The sequence below is a fragment of the Bubalus kerabau genome, chromosome 20 (assembly GCF_029407905.1).
Source record: "Bubalus kerabau isolate K-KA32 ecotype Philippines breed swamp buffalo chromosome 20, PCC_UOA_SB_1v2, whole genome shotgun sequence".
NCBI classification, from domain to species: Eukaryota; Metazoa; Chordata; class Mammalia; order Artiodactyla; family Bovidae; genus Bubalus; species Bubalus kerabau.
In genome coordinates this window covers 8980283-8997175 of record NC_073643.1, presented here as the reverse complement: position 1 = coordinate 8997175, position 16893 = coordinate 8980283, and the positions used below count along the sequence as shown (strand labels likewise).

At 48.9% G+C, this 16893-nt stretch overlaps 1 protein-coding gene and 1 long non-coding RNA gene across 2 annotated transcripts in view; both read right to left on the bottom strand.

The window, feature by feature from the left end:
- Positions 1 to 16893, bottom strand: part of TRIM71 (tripartite motif containing 71) — a 63089-nt gene that overhangs the window by 28426 nt on the left and 17770 nt on the right. The gene's annotated exons all lie outside the window — the stretch shown is intronic.
- LOC129635380 (uncharacterized) lies at positions 9348 to 11736 on the bottom strand. The gene is made up of 2 exons (XR_008706259.1): positions 11270 to 11736; positions 9348 to 9667 (listed from the first exon to the last, which is right to left on the bottom strand). It is a non-coding gene; the product is annotated as an uncharacterized LOC129635380 (long non-coding RNA).

Here is a 16893-nt window from a genome sequence, read left to right as displayed (position 1 = left end):
CCCTGGCCGCCAGCCCCAGCTGATCACCAGCCAGGGGAGCGCACCTTCTTCAACCTTCCAGGCCAGCTAGCCTTCCACCTCCAATGACAAGGTAAAAAGGCAGGCTCCGCTGCTGACTCATGAGAAACAATCAATAACTAAAACACCATTTCAATCTTATCCATTAGAAAAGAAGTTTTTCACTGAGAGATAACGCCTTCTTCCATTCTTGAGTGAGACCTGCAGGCACACGTGCGTGCTCAGTCCTTGCAGCTGGGTCTCTTTGACCCCAGGGACCACAGCCCGCCAGGCTCCTCTGTCCATGAAATTCTCCAGGCAAGAATACTGGACTGGGTTGCCATTTCCCTCCTCCAGGGGATCTTCCGGACCCAGAGATTGAACCCGGCTCTCCTGCACTGCAAGCACATTCTTTGTCATCTGAGCTACCAGGGAAGCCCAAAATGGGGAAAGGGAGAGTTTAAATCCCCAGGAAGCTTCCAAAAGGGTCAACCCTAAGATGTCTTCCCAGGGGTCTCCCCTAAGCCATTGTGTCCCACACACTTTTGACAAACTAGATCTGACACACGTGGAGTCTAGAGCTCTGATTTGTATTTCCCAACACAGCCGACTGCAATCCCAAGGAAAGCCTTAACCTCCATTTCTTCTCAGGGAAGAAGAGAGGGCATATTATTTCTCCAGTAAACAAGAACTTCTACAATGTATATGTTCAAGCCATCCAGCTAGGAACCTGGCACTTCCTTGGAGGAAAAAAAAAAAAAAAACAGATGGTCTGTGGCACCACGTCTGATTAGATGCAAACTAAATGTCCATCAATAGGGAACTGGTTACAGTTATTAAATAGACTGATTACTGGGCAACCATAAAAAAGAATATAAGCAACAGAATGAACTCCAAAATACACAATTGAGGGGAAAATAAGGAAGGAGTGGTGTACAGGGCGTGCTATTTGTGTAAAGGAAGAAAACAGGTACAGGAACTCCTTGCTAACTCATTCTACAGTGAGGGGTACGTGAATGTGCTTAGATGCCATAGGATACTATTCTGTAATATTTTTCACTCCACGCCCAAACGGGGCATGATTATATAGTTATTTAGAACCTCATGAAACTGTAAATACTTTCTGCTATTCCGAACCTCATGAAACTGTAAATACTTTCTGCTATTCCCTTCACATTCCTAAAATATTTGCTAAGATAAGCTACATGTTTAATTACTGTTTACACTAAACTAAAAGCAGGTATTATCGTGATGTAATGTGCAGTGAAAAACAGAATATGAACAGTATTTATGGTATGATCTAAATAGGGGAATGAAGTTGCTTTAAGCCACAAAATCTAGAATGTTATCAAGCCAGGGAAATGCCTGGCGGTCCAGTGGTTAAGATTCAGTGCTTTCACTGCCACGGGCCCAGGTTCAATCCCTGGCTGGGGTAAGATGCCACAAACCACGAGGAATAGTCAAAAAAAAAAAAGAATGATATAAACCAAATTATTAATTCTGGGTTAGGATGACCAGCAACTTAATCTTCTCTCTATATATTTTTGTTGTTGTTGTTCCCCCATAGGGCTTGAAGGTTCATTTACCCAAACAGCCTCAGAGCCAATAGGAATTTTATATTGGCAAACATTTCTCCGAAGTGTTTACTGAGGTCAGGCCCTAGACCAGACACTCGACACATATTAACTTGTTTAATCCTCCTCACAGTCTTATGGGGTACAGCTACTATTATTATCCATTTTACAGGCGAAGAAATGGAGGAATACACAATAACTGGCCCAGGCACACAAGTAAGGTGTCAGAGCCATGAGGTTTGCTGGCTCTATTAAAAGTAACAACAGTCCCTGTCCCACTGCCTTGGAAAACTCACCTCTGTAATTTCCCATGGATACACGTGCCTGTGATACAGGCAACCTGCGCTGTGTGCCAACAACCACTGCTAACATCGATCCTCCAATTTTTTTTCATGACTCCCAAACTCAACAACCCTCCATGGCTCCCCACTACCTATGGGTCAAAAATAAAGTCCTCAAGTCAAACACGTCTTATCTTAAAAGCACATTCCCCAGGCACTCTGAAATGAGTTTAGCATGATGCCCAAAGCTTTCTGTCTTGCTCTGGCCTCTCTGCTCTTAAGTGTGCAGCGTGGAGAGCCCCACCCTCCCCCTAACTCCTATGGAGACCCTCACCCTCTACAGAGCATTCATCCCAACCACTCAGCAGACACAGGGTAAATCTGGATAACACACACCCCTCTAGCAGTCAGAGGGAAGAACACAGCTCTCAATGTCCTCTCCAGGATGTGCCCCAGGGCTCCAGTTTTAACCCCCTCCCCAGGGGCTCTATGATCAATTTGGTGCAAGGCTTAGTCAATCATAAAATATTGATAGGTGGGTCCAAGATGGCGGCTGGTCCAATACAGAGCCTTTGTTCCTACAAGCTTCCTCTGGTTCACACTCTCCCTCCCGCCCTGCAAGAGGGAAGCTGACAGAAAACCCCTTCCCCAACCCCCAAGAGATAACCATGGATGCCGGCAAGATGGTAAAACGAGGTTTCCTTTTTTAAAAAATTTTCCTTCTCGTCACTTGCCACCCTGAAATCGTCAAGCTCCAAAAAGTAAATTTCTATGACTGTCACACAGGAGGTCGTTACTTTAAACCCAATGGCCCCATCCCTCTCAAAGCTGCCAGCTCTAATATCATTACCAATCGGAAGAAAAGGTGTGGATAATGGCGGCCAAGAGACTTCAAACAACTTTATATTAGCTGCGCGAACTCAGTGGAGGAGGAGGAAGGCCTACAATCAAAGTCAACCCTGCAGATGCTTGTTATGGACACAGCTCTTTTGCTAATTGTCCGCACTGGGCTATTACCCACTGTATTCATCTATTCGCTCCCTGTAGGCTGAAATGTCAATTTCAGGATTTGCAGAATTTTTAAGTGGCGGGGAGGGGATGGAATTAAAACCAACGCTTCTCAAAAAAGAACAAACTTTTGTTTTTCTCCTTTAGAAACACTGTCAAACAGGTTTTAAAATGCAGGGGCTGGGCTAGTGATATTTCCAGTCGTATTTGGGGAAAGGGAGGCTTTTTAAAAGGCCTGTTCATAAAAGTCCAAAAGACAACAGGAAGGTGGAGAAGGTTGTTTTTTAAGAGTCATACTGTTTTCCATTTTGCGTATTTTGACAAATCACGTTTTCCATTCAAACCCCTCCCCCACTCTCACCCTTAGGTTTTCTAATGTGAATGGGGTGGCTGGTGGGGGTGGAGAAATGACTTGAGATTTCGGGATTTGATCAATGCAACATGTTAGGGGCAGAGCACAAGGTCAAAAGGAAATGATTAATCCCACAAGAGAAACAGGCGGATGGGGCAGGGACAGGCTCCCCTACAAAAGCCTCACTAATAAATAGGTCAGAAGATTTAAAAAAAAGAAAAAAAAGATACTCTGGTGAGCAAGGTTTTCTCCCCAACCCAGACTCAGCAGTTCATCCTAAAATAGTTTTTAGAATCCAAAGAACATTAGTCCACACAAGCCAGTCTTCCTTTGGGTTATTTTTATTGGCCGATTGCATTCCAGCTGTTGCCGGAGGGGGTCCAAAATGGGGGGGTGGGGTGGGGAGAATGACCTCAGTCATCTGGATGACTAGACACTCTATGACAATTTCCATTACTGGAGGGAACCATGCTGTCATTAATGGAGACAGGGATATTTCAGGCCTACTTAAAAGAAGTTAGCAGTCCAGACATACAATATCCCTTTGAAAAGCTATGACATCAACGCTCTGAAAATACATAAATAGGTCAAACACGAGGAGGGGGAGGGAAAGGCCTTACAAAAATCCTCTGGGAGACAATTTTCCTCTTAGCTTTTCTCACCCTGCCTAATACTTGCATGCTTTTAGAGCATCACACGCAAAAAACTCGTATTTCTAATGAATGATGCACAACTTCCTCCCTCTAATCACCACATTCTCCTGCACAAACACAAGACAGATTGGCCCACAGGGCTGTCACTGCACCCTTCTGCCCCTTTAACCACCTCATTCCCCCCCCAAAAAAGCATGAGCCCAGAGACAGAACGGCTTCCTCAAGGGGCTCAATCCTGACACCATCCAAGCTGGGTGGAGTTCCGTTCCACTTGTAAAAATTCATGGTTAACAGATGACGATCTAGATTGAAAGGCACTCAAGACATCCCCCAAGAATGCATTCAACCACAAAAATCTTACACGCTACAGGGGAGCAGCCCTCAACTGTGAGAGTGCATGTTGCTTTGGGGCACACAGGTATTACCTTCTCGTAAGTCTCTGCCTATTAAAAAGAAAACAGTGACGAATCCAGTGTGCTCAACTCTGCCCCTTCCATCAGACAAAACAGTGGAGCCAAAGGAGGGCTGTTTGTTCGGGGAAAACAAGCATGGTGCGTGCAGGAGTAAGGATCAAAACTCAGTCCTCCAGGGCCCCTCTACAGGCTCCTTCCTCCAGCCAGGCTGTTTACAAATCCATCCTAGGAGGGGATCCCGATGCCAGGTTTATAGTCTAAGGCCTTTGGAGGGGGGAGACTCAGCTCAACCCCAAAGAAAAGATCTGCTTCCGTCTGACCTTGTGCAGCCTATTTTCCAAAGCATCGCTTTTAACTTTAAATTGCAATTATCCTGCCCATCCCCCCAGCTCTCTGCTTAAGGCCCCCCTGACCTCCCAGGGCCAGCATCCCCAGGATCCCATTTCCTAAAACAAGAGAGTCCTTGAAATTTTTAAAATAGTGTCTTAACCCTCCCCCACCCCCAGACACTGAGGCTGCAAGGAGCTGGCTCGCTGATGTGGAGGTGGAGGTGGGGGGTGCTGGGGGCTGCGGGTCCCCTGTGGCAGGGCCCAGGCTCCTCCAGGGGAGGTTGGTGTGACTGGCGGGGGTCGGGGCAGGAGGGTCAACCCCCTACCACCACCACCACCTTGAGCTGCAGCCACAGGAGGTTTGCTTGGCTCTCTGGATTTTCTTGCCACCTTGAGTCCCGGCTGCCCTTCGACTGGTTCCCTGGCACCCTAGCTACTGGCCTGGGCTTTACTCAGCTGCCACGAGTGGTGACCAAAGGGTAAAGATGAAGAACACACAGCATGGTTAAAAACACCTGGCAGGGACTTCCCTGGTGGTCCAGTGGCTAAGATTTCTTGCTCGCAATGCAAGGGGCCTGGGTTCAATCCCTGGTCAGGGAACTAGATCCCATATGCTGCAACTAAAGATCCCATGTGCTGCAGTGAAGACCAGGAACAGCCAAATAAATATTTAAAAAAAAAATAATAAGATAAAAATGCTTGACAAGGGGAAAGTAACCTCATCCTCCTGTTCCCGGATGCAGTATAGTGTTTTTGAGCTTCGTTCCCCAAAAGGAGCATGAAACGAAGCAATCCTTAGAAATATGAGAGCTTCCTAGGCAGTGCAGTGATAAAGAATCTGCCTGCCAATGCAAGTGACACAAGAGATGTGGGTTCGATCCCTGGGCGGGGAAGATCCCCTGGAGGAGGGCTTGGCGACCCACTCCAGTCTTCTTGCCTGGAGAAGCCCATGGACGGAGGAGCCTGGCGGGCTGCAGACCGTTGGGTTGCAGGGAGCCGGACACAACTGTGCACAGCAACAAAGTCACGTTGCCATTAGAAACACGAAATGAGGAACAGGGGGCAAAGAATCAGCAAAAACCATCTCCTTGTGTCTTCAGACAGACAATTCCAACAACCTGATGCCCCGTGACTCAGGCCCCCGGGCCAGAGGGGTGGTCCCAGACAGCAGGGAGGAAAGCTGCTGACTGCTGCAGAAGCCGATGGATAGGCCAGACCTGTGGAACTCCCTGGGCAGGATTCCTCGCCCCAAAAGAACAAGAGGGAGGGCAGAGAGAAACGCACCCTACCCCGAGGTGTACAACTGTCAGAACTCAACACAGATCAGATTGTGGGTACAGGAATGTAGCTACCCTGATCCCTAGGCAACACATAAGGAAAACCAGGGCAAAGGGAGAGAGGAACGGCCCTGCTCGAGGTCACAGGGTAGTCAGTAGCACTTCGGTCCTGGCTGCTTTCGCAGGGAGACACACAAACATTCCTTCCAAAATGTGTCTTAACGCAACTCAAAAGGAAAAAGAGCCACCTGAGCTGAGACTCAGAGGCTGCGGGGAGGGGGCAGACCCTTGCAGATCTGCCTGGTTGTCGGGACCTTCCTTCGCCAACGTGAGGAAGGGGCAGCCTTTAACTGAGCACAGATACTCAATGGATGCTTGCCAACTGGATGGACACAGAAAGTCAGGCACTGGGCTGGATACTGCCCCGCATCATCACGTTTAAAAAAGCACACCAGGGACTTCCTGGAGGTCCGGCTCCTAAGACTCTGCGTTTCCACTGCAGGGGGCGTGGGTTCCATCCCTGATCAAGGAACTAAGATCCCACTACACCTAGTGCCACGTGGCCAAAGATAGATTAATGAAAATTTTAGAAATAAATAGAAAACACAATTAACAAGCCATAGCCCCATCTCCATTTTTACAGATGGTGGAAACTGACGTCTGGCCCGGGTCAGATGGCTGGTGCGCAACCTGACCCAGAAACCCCGTGGAAGATATCAAAGTGCTTTGTTCCCTCAAGGGACTGGGCAGGTTACTGTTATTAAGCCGCAGCACGCACAACTGGTTTGTGATGGTATGTAATGCTCAGTTACCTGGTGCCTCTGCTTGGAGGTTTGTAACCCTAAACAACTCCCTGCAGCCCTGCTGAAGTGGGCCAAAGACACAAAATCACGGTTTATCAAAGAGCTAACTGCTCTGTGGTTAAGACAGAAAAGAATGATGGAAGGATGAAGGAAGGTGAGAGAGAGGGAGCAAGAAAAGAAGCCAGCCACCCCTGGAGCTGCCTTCTCCCGTCCTCCTTGTCCCGAGGGCATGCTACATTTTTCACAAGGTCTTTTTTTAAGTCTAGTTCTGTATCAGGAGCAGGGTAGGCCAGTCTGGATCAGAGCAGGTCACTATCCCCCAGTCTCCACCTAAGTAGTGGAATTCACCCTGGGCAGTAAATGTAGCCCTTGGGGTGGATCTAGGGGAGTTACAGCCATCAGCTCGCCTTTCAGCCCCATCTTTCCATTGCAGTGGCTGCTTTAATACAATCTTCAAATGAAAGGGACATCAGGAAGATGTGTTCAGTTTAGAACATTCGTCCTTGCACCTGTCAGAGCTCCTCTCCTAGGGCAGGGGTGTGGGGCAGTGGATGGATTCCAGGTGGGCTCTGCCACTCTAAAGAGTTTGGATGAAACAACAGAGGACTTAGAGGCGGGTGAAAAAGAAAAGCTTTATTTACTGACTTCAGTCTTTCAAGGAAACATGGAGATTTGGTGGGGGGGGGGGGGGGGTGGGGAGACTGGGATAGACAGTATCAATAGATCAATTTCCCAAGGAAGAGAAATGTAGCTATACAAGAATTATTTCTCAGGAATTCCCTGGTGGTCCAGTGGTCAGGACACTGAGCTTCCAGTGCAGGGGGTAGGAGTTCAACACCTGGTGGGGGGATTAAGATCCTGAAAACTTCGTGGTGCAGTCAAAAAGAAAACATGTATTATTTCTTAAGTGTTAGTCGCTCAGTGGTGTCTGACTCTTTGCAACCTCATGGACTCTACCCCAGCTAGCGCCTGTATCCATGGGACTCTCGAAGCAAGAATACTGGAGTGGGTAGCCATTTCCTTCTCCAGGGGATCTTCCTGACCCAGGGATCAAACCTGGGTCTCCCATACTGCAGGCAGATTCTTTACCATCTGAGCCACCAGGGAAGCCCCATTATTTCTCAAGCCAAAATTCAAGTTGAATGTGCCCAGCACCCCTGGGGAGGAGAGCGTGGACTTCTTAGGCAGTGCTACAATCGTGTCCCCCATAAGCCATCCTGAGATGCTCCTGCAGTGCCTGCCAGGCCCGCCCGTGCCCTGCAGACAGGTCCCTGGAAGGCTTCCAGGGAGCTCCCGCGTGGCTCTGTTTAGACAGAGGCGGTGCCAACTGGCAGCAGGAGCAGCGGCTGAAGACTTGGCAACAGCCTTTGGCAGCTGTGTAGACTCCGGGACTCTGGCCCCGGCGCCCAGTCCCAGAGGGGCTAACCTAGTTCCAGCTGCGTTTGGTCTGCGGCAACGGCAGAGGTCTGCAGACAGCTACTGTGGGGCTTCTCACTCCAACGCAGGCCAGAACGCTGTCCTCTGGACCCAAGTCGGACTGACATCACCACATCAGTAAGACGAGAGAACTCTGGAGGATATGAACTAATGGGCCCCTTGACCCTCTTCAAAGTGGCTCATGGTGGTTAAGAATCCATCAGCCTGTGAACGCAGACAGGTTCGATCCCTGGTCCTGGAAGATTCCACGTGCCTTGGAGCAACTAAGCCCGTGTGCCACAACTTTTTTGAGTCTGTGCTCTTAGGGCCCCGGCGCCAACTGCTGAAGCCTTGCACATCCTAAAGCCTGTGCTCCGCAACAAGAGAAACCCCTGCCCCGCAACTGGAGAGCAGCCCACGCTCCATAGCCAGAGAAAGCCCGCACACCAAGGACCCAGCACGGCCAAAAATAACGAGCACCGGTGTCTTTTTGAAGCAAACAATCAATCAAAAAGTGGCTCAGAGGAAAGGACTGCCTTCAAATCCGATGTTACGGCTTGAAGCTAAACTCCAAACAGTATGTTAAAGCATCATATTTTTTAATCAAGGGCCACTGAAACCAGGGCAGCTGACAATAAAACAGGTTAGGACTCAGGTGCAATCGCTTAGATGGGATACAGGACATAATTAATGATTGGTAATTGGGGATTAAAATACTAATGCAAAAAAATACAGAGCTCCGGCTCTGCAGTAACCTTAAATCTCCTCTCCTGGGTTACCGCTCAAAACCTCTCTCTCTCAAGGGAGCCATCTGCCCTAGAACCCCAAGGTACTTTTTAAAAACGCAAACTGGGACCTTCCCTAGTAGTCCAGAGGTTAAGAATCTGCCTTGCAATGCAGGAGATGTGGGTTTGATCCCTGGTGGGGGAACTAAGATCCCACATGCCACCGGGCGACTAAACACACGCACTCCAAGAACCGAGTCTACAAGCCACAAATAGAGTCAGTACCCCGCAACAAAAGAGCCCACAGAACACTAAGACCCAACACAGAAATATTTTTAATGCATGTTGGAACCCCACCCTGGTTTTAAACAATCAGAATCTCTGTGGGGTTGGGAGCCCTGGGGTTAATCAATGAACTCCAACAACAACTTCAGTCGTTAAAACTGGAAAAGGCTGATTTAAACAAGAAGCCCTGAAACAAGAAAATACAAGCGCAAAATGGGCAGTCACCAAAAATGCTCTTTGCATAAAATACTTTATTTTTCTGTTCTAACAGCTTTTGTTCTTTGTTTCACCTCCAGGCACCTTAACAGAAAAAGTACGTTGTCTGATGTTATTTGCATAACATTCAGTCCAGGAGTTCCTGCAAAGGAGGGCTGGCGCTGTGTGTTTCAAGCGCAGGGCCCACAGGCCCACATCCCAGCCGCCTTCTGGTCTGGCTCTGCATTTTCCCTGGAGACAAGCAAGACAGAGGCATTTTCAGGGAGGTTCTCATAGCCCGTGGGCCAGAAAACTCCCTCCCAGAATGTTACTCATCTCTGGGACAGAAAATCCAGCAGCTATTGGGAAAAGCATGGAGAGGAAGATTAAACAGTTAATTAAAATCCTGCAGAATGGGAGGCAGAGGATTAGCTCACAGGAGGAAAGGAGGGACCTGCTAGCAGGAGGGGTAGGGCCTGCCTAACCCAGCGATCTCTCCCTCAACAAGATCCAATCCAGCCATCACTCACTGGACAAATCCCAGCATCCCTTACTGAAAGGCCACTCGGTAAAGCCTGTCCCAAGAGCTGGGCCACCCCAAGTGCTTTCTTCATCAAAAATGAAAAATGAGTTGCTGCTGTATCTTAAAATGCTGACGAATGATAAAAAAAGGGAACTGGGTGGGGAGGGATCCTCCGAAGTGCACTAATCTCTCGGCCCTTCTCATCTCTCCTTGCTCCACCCTGTCCAACCTGCCAGGATTCCCCAGCGGTCCCCACCCAGCCCCACCTGGCTACAGCACCCAGGGGGCCCTTGCTCTGGGAAGGGCTCAAGCCACCACCCCAGTAATCCTACAAGGCTTCCCACTCCACCTCCCAATTACAGAAAACCAAAGGCACCTCGATCAAAAAACCATGTATTCAAGCACCTAACTGCCTAAAGATTCAGAGGGGCCTGGCCCCTGCCCTGGGAGAGGGTCATTTACGACCATTAGGGCCAGAGTAAGGCAGGCTCCCAGAGGCCCATAAAACTCCCAGGGAAGGAAGTGGGGATTAACCACTTCCTCCCACTCCTCAAGAAGGGGTTTCAAGCTCCACCAAATTGCAGAAGGGCTCCCTGGGTGGGGGAAATGGGGGACGGGGGTCCAACGATACGACACCCAGCCATGGCCTCTTCCAGGGGACATGACTCACCCTGGCGTCTTTCAGGATGCTTTGGTTTTTACAGGTGGGTGCTTTTTGGGTCCTGTTGTCCCCGGAGGTTCATGGGGACACTCTACCAAGTCTCCTTGCCCCTCAGCATGGGGCTGGACCCTGTCCAGCAAGGGAGTGGCGTACATGAGGATCATGTGTTTATCTGACAAGTGCTATGCTCCTACAAGTGCTATGCTTCTTTTACATACTCATCAGCCTGATTTATTGGATTGAAACGGTCCCATTCCTGGGCAGTTTACAACACCCTCATCTTTCACTCGATTTTTATTGAAACTGATTTCAGTAACCCTTACACAGATCTAGGAAGAGCAGCTTACAAAGAAAAGCCAGTAACATACATGTAAACCAAGTTTGGGCCAACTCATTAGAAAAGGCCCTGATGCCGGAAAAGATTGAAAGCAGAAAGAGAAGGGGACAAAAGAGGACGAGATGGTTGGATGGTATCAACATCTCAATGGACATGAGTTTGAATAAGCTTCGGGAGATGGTGAAAGACAGGGAGTCCATGGGGTCTCAAAGAGTCAGACATGACTGAGCAACTGAACAACAAGTTGGCTAAGGAGAAGCAAGTCAGCGAATCTCCCTACACTGAAACCAGGAGTTTAGCTCCGAGCTTCCTGGCAGTCAGAGCAAAATGGGCAATTCGCCACAACTATGCTGTCAAACCATGAGTTCTCCGGGCAGCAGACAGAGACACAGCAGTGAGCCTGGAAGCCCCCTTCTCCACACTCCCCAACACATACTCACTCCTGCAGCCTGCTCACTGGGCTTCTCTTCCCTGTGGTACAGAAATTCCTGCTGAAATCCTGAAGAGACCATCTTTCTCTCACTTGCTAGAGAAAAGCAGATACAAGTGCCCAGAAGCCCTATGGTATGTGGGATGAGCTTCCTCTAAAATCCTCTTGTAGAAATCCCAAAACTGCTCTTCCTCAACTACTGCCCAAACGCTTCAGACAGGAGTGTGCCTCCCCACCCCCCATGATGGCTGGGGTCTTCGGCAGCAAGGGACCAGGAGTGCGGTCGAGAGCTAAGCTTCCTTCCACCTCTGAGCTGGCATTTGGTTTCCAAGCGGAGCCTCCATCTCTCCGCCACCATTTTCAGCAAGGATCCCCAGTGGCTGGGGTGGGGGTGAGGAGGTCAGAGGGCTCCTGTTCTGGGCATTCTGTCCTGTGACTAACTGCTGCCACCTTTGAGAACTCTTCACCAAAAGAGTCTGTAGCAGCCCCCAACCCTTAGGCACCAGGGACCTGGACTGGTTTCGTGGAAGACATTTTTTCCCAAAAACCAGGAATGGTTTCGTGATGATTCAAGCGCATCCCATTTATCAAGCATTTTACTTCTATTATTGTTACATCTGCTCCATCTCAGAGCATCAAGCATTAGCTCCCAGAGGTTGAGGACCCCTGGTCTGTAGGGCCCAAAGGCAGCGTGGGGGAGAGGTGGGTCCTGCCAGGGGGTGGGTGGCCGGGGGAGCCTTTCACTGGATTTCAGCCCCTGCAGTAGCTTTAAGGAGTGTCCGGAGAACAGTCATACACACTACAGCACAGCCCAGTTAAATTTTAATTTCCAACAGACAACAATGTTTGGTCAAGTGTGTCCCAAACACTGCCCAGGACATATTAAAAAACTGCTTACTATTTACAAACTAGGCATGAAGTGGGGTGTGCCAGAGCCTGCAATCTTGGTCAGGAAGCTTCCTGGTGATTTGGGGAGGGGGTGGGGGTGGGGGGGGGGGTGTCCCAGCTGGGTGAGGTGACTCCCTGAGAAGGGAGCCTGGAATTTTGAGGTTACTCATTAGCACAGCAACCAGGGTTTTTTTAGTTTTTTTTTTTAATGGGCGGAGGGGTGTTTCGTTTGACTGTGGTAAGCACTAAAACGGGTCCACTTAATGCAGCCCAGGGGTGACTGAGCTGGTCTGATGCATCACCCCCCAACCCCCTGAGCCCTAAGAGCCGCCCCAGGAGCAGAGACCAGGCTTCAATGGTGCTGGCCACTCAGGCCAGGGCATCCACATTCCAGGAGGCCGCCATTCCCGCCCTCAGGAGGAACAAAGGGCCTGGGGAGGAACTCCTGCTGCCCCAAGCATGGGGGTGGGGTGGTATCCAAACAAAACTGGGCAGAAAAAAGCGCCCCCAGCCAGAGGCCCTGGGAAGAAGCCCACTCCTCTGCTCGCCCCTCACCCAGACAGGAAGGCCCAAGGAAGAACTCCAGCTCAGACACTAAAATCCAACCTTCCCAACACAGAATGCAGTTTGGGGGGGCAGGGTCCCTAGCTGTGATGGAGTAAAGTTCAAGAGAGAAAACTCTCTAAAGGAAGCAGGCCAAAAGCTCCAAATGTAATCATTAACTTTATCTTGAGGGTCTTCTTTGTATTCTCGCCAGGGGCTGGCTTTTACAGTAACCCTACGCAAACATTTCACTGTCCTTCAAAACCAGAGGGTGGGATTCGCCGGCCGGTTTTTTAAAACGACAGCTCCTGCATCACCACAGATGATGCCGGACAGGTTCCACTCAGGGACCCCCAGCACCAAAGCCTTTTGGAAGGAGGGGTGCAGCTGGGGTGGGATCTGGGGAGATTAGCTCGGGCTCTGGCCTGTGTGCTGGGCACCCACTTTGGGGGACCACAGTGGACAGAACCTGCAGACAACCTGAGGGGAGATGAGAGACTCCAGGGCCTCAGTGAAGGCTGACACAACTGTAGCGTTCCCTTTTTGAGGGCGGAGATGGTTCCAAGCAAGGGTGACTCCTTTCAGCATCCCCAGCCACAGGTTTGCAAGGGGGCCCAACGACTCCCTGGAGCCTGTTTGAATTAACTCCGCAAACACTGGTTGAACATTTGCTTTTCTGCAGATAACGTTCTAATCGCCACAGGGTACCCAGCAAAGTGCTTCCCCGTTTTGCAGACGCCCTCAAAGGCTCCCAGGCCTGCCTTCCTGGAGGTCCTCACCCTCTACCTGGGTGGGTCCCACCTCACTCTCACCCCTCTCCCCTTGCAAGAAAAAAAAAAATTCTCTTTCAGGCCTTGTATCCGGTTCTCACAGTATCCAACCCTGATTCCGTCCCAGCTTTGGCTCAGCAAAATACTACTTCCTTTGCAGGCAGACCCAGGTTTCGCTGGGGGCAGACGCCAAACCTCAGGAAAGAGGAAAACGGCAGAAACCAACTCTGGATCCCGCCAGTGCCTGGGGGGTTAAGGACTCCTCCCCTGCAACAGCACTCAGTGATCAACTTACTAAAGAAGCTCCTCGGGTCTGCACGTGCAAAGCGTCCTACAGCCAGTGGAAGGTGGCTGTGAATGACACAGCCACAGCCCGTTTGGGGCAGGGAACTGCCCCCACCCCAAAGTGCAGCGAGTGTCCTCGGTAAGAACTCAAGACTTTTCCAAGAAGTTCAAAACCAAAATTTTCTGAACAGGGAGTCTTCAGAAATGGAAGTTACCAACAGGTCACCCCAATTGACTTGGCAGGCCTGGAAAGCTATGAGTTTTTTTCAGAAATGTTTGGGACCACATGGGCCTAGATTCAATGATAAGAACCCTCTAAAGCAGAGGTCCCCAACCTTTTTGGAACCAGGGACCAGTTTCGTGGAAGACAATTTTTCCATGGATGGGGTGGGGGTGGTTTGGGATGATCCAAGGGCACTGCATTTATTGTGCACTTTATTTCTATTATTATCACATCAGCTTCACCTCAGATCGCCAGGCACCAGATCCCGGAGGCTGGGGGCCCCTGCTCTAAGGACACACAGGACTCCAGCACTCTGCTGGAAGGACTTCATCTCCTCTACTGCATTACGCCTTCCTGAGCCCTGGAACAGTTGTTTTTGTTTTTTTTTTAACATGTGAGCATGTAACATCTCATCAACAACAACTTAATGCTTTTACACGCACATGACTCACCAGAATACCCCAAATCCCTGCTTGTTCTAGTTCCCTGTATGGTGATGTAAGTAAGGGTCCTCAGAAGGCAACCTCCATTCTAGTCCTTTGTGTCTTCAAACACCCGGAGAGGGCAGACACTTGGCCGGGGTTCAATGAGAAGTGTGTTGATTGAACGGAATTTACTTCCACATTTTCCAAGCAATCCTTGAGGAATTTGCCTCCCAGCAGGCAACTGCTCGCTGGAAAACAATGTTCCCTGACCATTTGCATTGTGGCCCTGAAATGGCAAATGTTTAAGACAGGAAAAAAAGAGAGAATCTGGGCCTTTGCAGAGGATAAAATGCCTCTCCAGGGTCAAGATTTTAGGGTGTTTTACAGCTCCCCCCACCTCAGCAATAAACCAGGACATCAGACCTGGCAATGCTGCCATCAGTCTAATTCACATCCAAAGGCCTGTGTCCCGCTCTCCTCTCCATAAATCCTCCCAAGACCAGAGCAGCAGGCCAAATTCTCCAGACACGAGCTCTGAAAGATTACTGCGGCAACGGAACCTTCTAAGGTGGTAGAAATGTTCCATCATGATCGTGGTGGTGGTACCACAGATGTATAAATTTGCCCGAACTCACCACCAAAATGTGTTTGGGACTTCCCTGGTGGTCCAGTGTGGCTAAGACTCCACAATCCCAAAGCAGAGGACCAACTTTCGATCCCTGGTCAGGGAACTAGGTCCCCCAACTCAGAATTTGCATGCTGCAACTAAAAATCCCTCAAACGGCAACTAAGACCTGGCGAAGTCAAATAGTAATAAATAAATGCTTTAAAATGGGTGCATTTGATTATGCCTACACTACACCTCAGCAAAGATGATGATGAATGGCTACTAGGTCTCAAAGACAAAGCAAGATGTAGAACTAAAGGTGTATAACAAATGATGCTTTCCAAGCAACTTTATTAACATCAGAGTGTGCCCGATTACAGATTAAATGACAAATACAGTCATGAAGATAATGGTGCAAAAGCACAGGAAAGGAGACCAATGACAGAATCCAGCCTGTTACCAGGAGTTACACCTGGGGAGTGGAATTAGCAAATTGTATATTTTTAGCTACTTAGCATTTGCCTGGATTAAAATGACTACTTGCTTCTCTTCCAGTTAAAAAACCCAATGAAGATTAAAAACTCAGGGAAAAAAAGGCAGGTCTGCAGGACCCTGCCCAATAACTGGCACACAGTAGGCGACAGAACAACCTGTGCTTAAACACTGACCGATGGGCTTCCCTGGTGGTCCAGTGGTTAAGACTCTGCCTGCCAAAGCAGGGGACCCAGGTTCTGTCCCTGGTCCAGGAAGATCCCACATGCCACAAGGCAACTAAGCCCGTGCTTTACAGCAAGAGAAGCCATCTCAAGAGAAAGCCCGCGTGCAGCAACGAAGACCTGGTGCAGCTAAAAATACAATTTTAAAAATGTAATAACAAACAAAAGCCCGCTGACTGATGTCTAATGGGCCTACACCAAACCAAGCATTACCATTTACCTGCTGTCTATTTCCTTAATAGCCACCCAACACCAAAGAGATTTTTAAGAGATCTCCGGTATAAGACCACAGAGCACGAACATCCAATATACATACATTCAACTGCAACCCGGCGGGCATTCTCTGAGCAAAGGTCTTAATACTCCCTTCTCTTCGCCCCCCACAGACAGCTATATTCGCAACTGTTTCCCAGAAATTTAAGGGTTCAGAGAAAAAGGGGAAATGAGACCATTCACTCACAGTCAGGACCTCAGGATCATTGTTCATTCCAGATAAAACTAGATCCCACCTCCTAAGATACACTAAGAAAATATTGTAAGATATGATTAAAGACAGTATGTTGACAATGAAAGTCAATCATCAGTAACACTGAAATTTAAAACGTATACCAAGTTAAATTAAACTGAGGCTAGCCAAGGACTCTGAAAAATCTGCTGGAAGAAAGAGCAGTATTTATCCAAAATGCCTACGAATTGATTTTTTTTTTTTTTTAAACCCAGAAAAGAGGCCCAGGAACCAAGGCAATTTGGGGAGGGAATCCAAATGGTCAATAAACAAAAAGATGCCCGCCCCACAGCAATCACAGAAATGCAAAGTCAGTCAACGGGACGAGCCATTTTTCTCCCATTAGATTGACGGCAACAGGGCCGGATTGGGTGGGAGGAAATGTGGCTGGCAGGAAGGCAAATTAACATTTCAAATGTGCCTTGCTGGTATCTGAGTAAGTCCCTGGCTGGGGGGCTCTTGAGTCACAGGGACACAAATAAGTGGCAATGGCCAATGCAGGGAAAAATCCCACATAAAGGAACAGCTAAATAAATTCCACAGCACGAACACCAAGCCTGGAGCAGTAATCACTAGCAAAGTAAGTACAAGAAAATGTCTATATTAAGACTGTATTTCTATACTCCGTGTGTGTGTGTGTGTGTGTGTGTGTGTGAATAGCTGTAAAGGTTT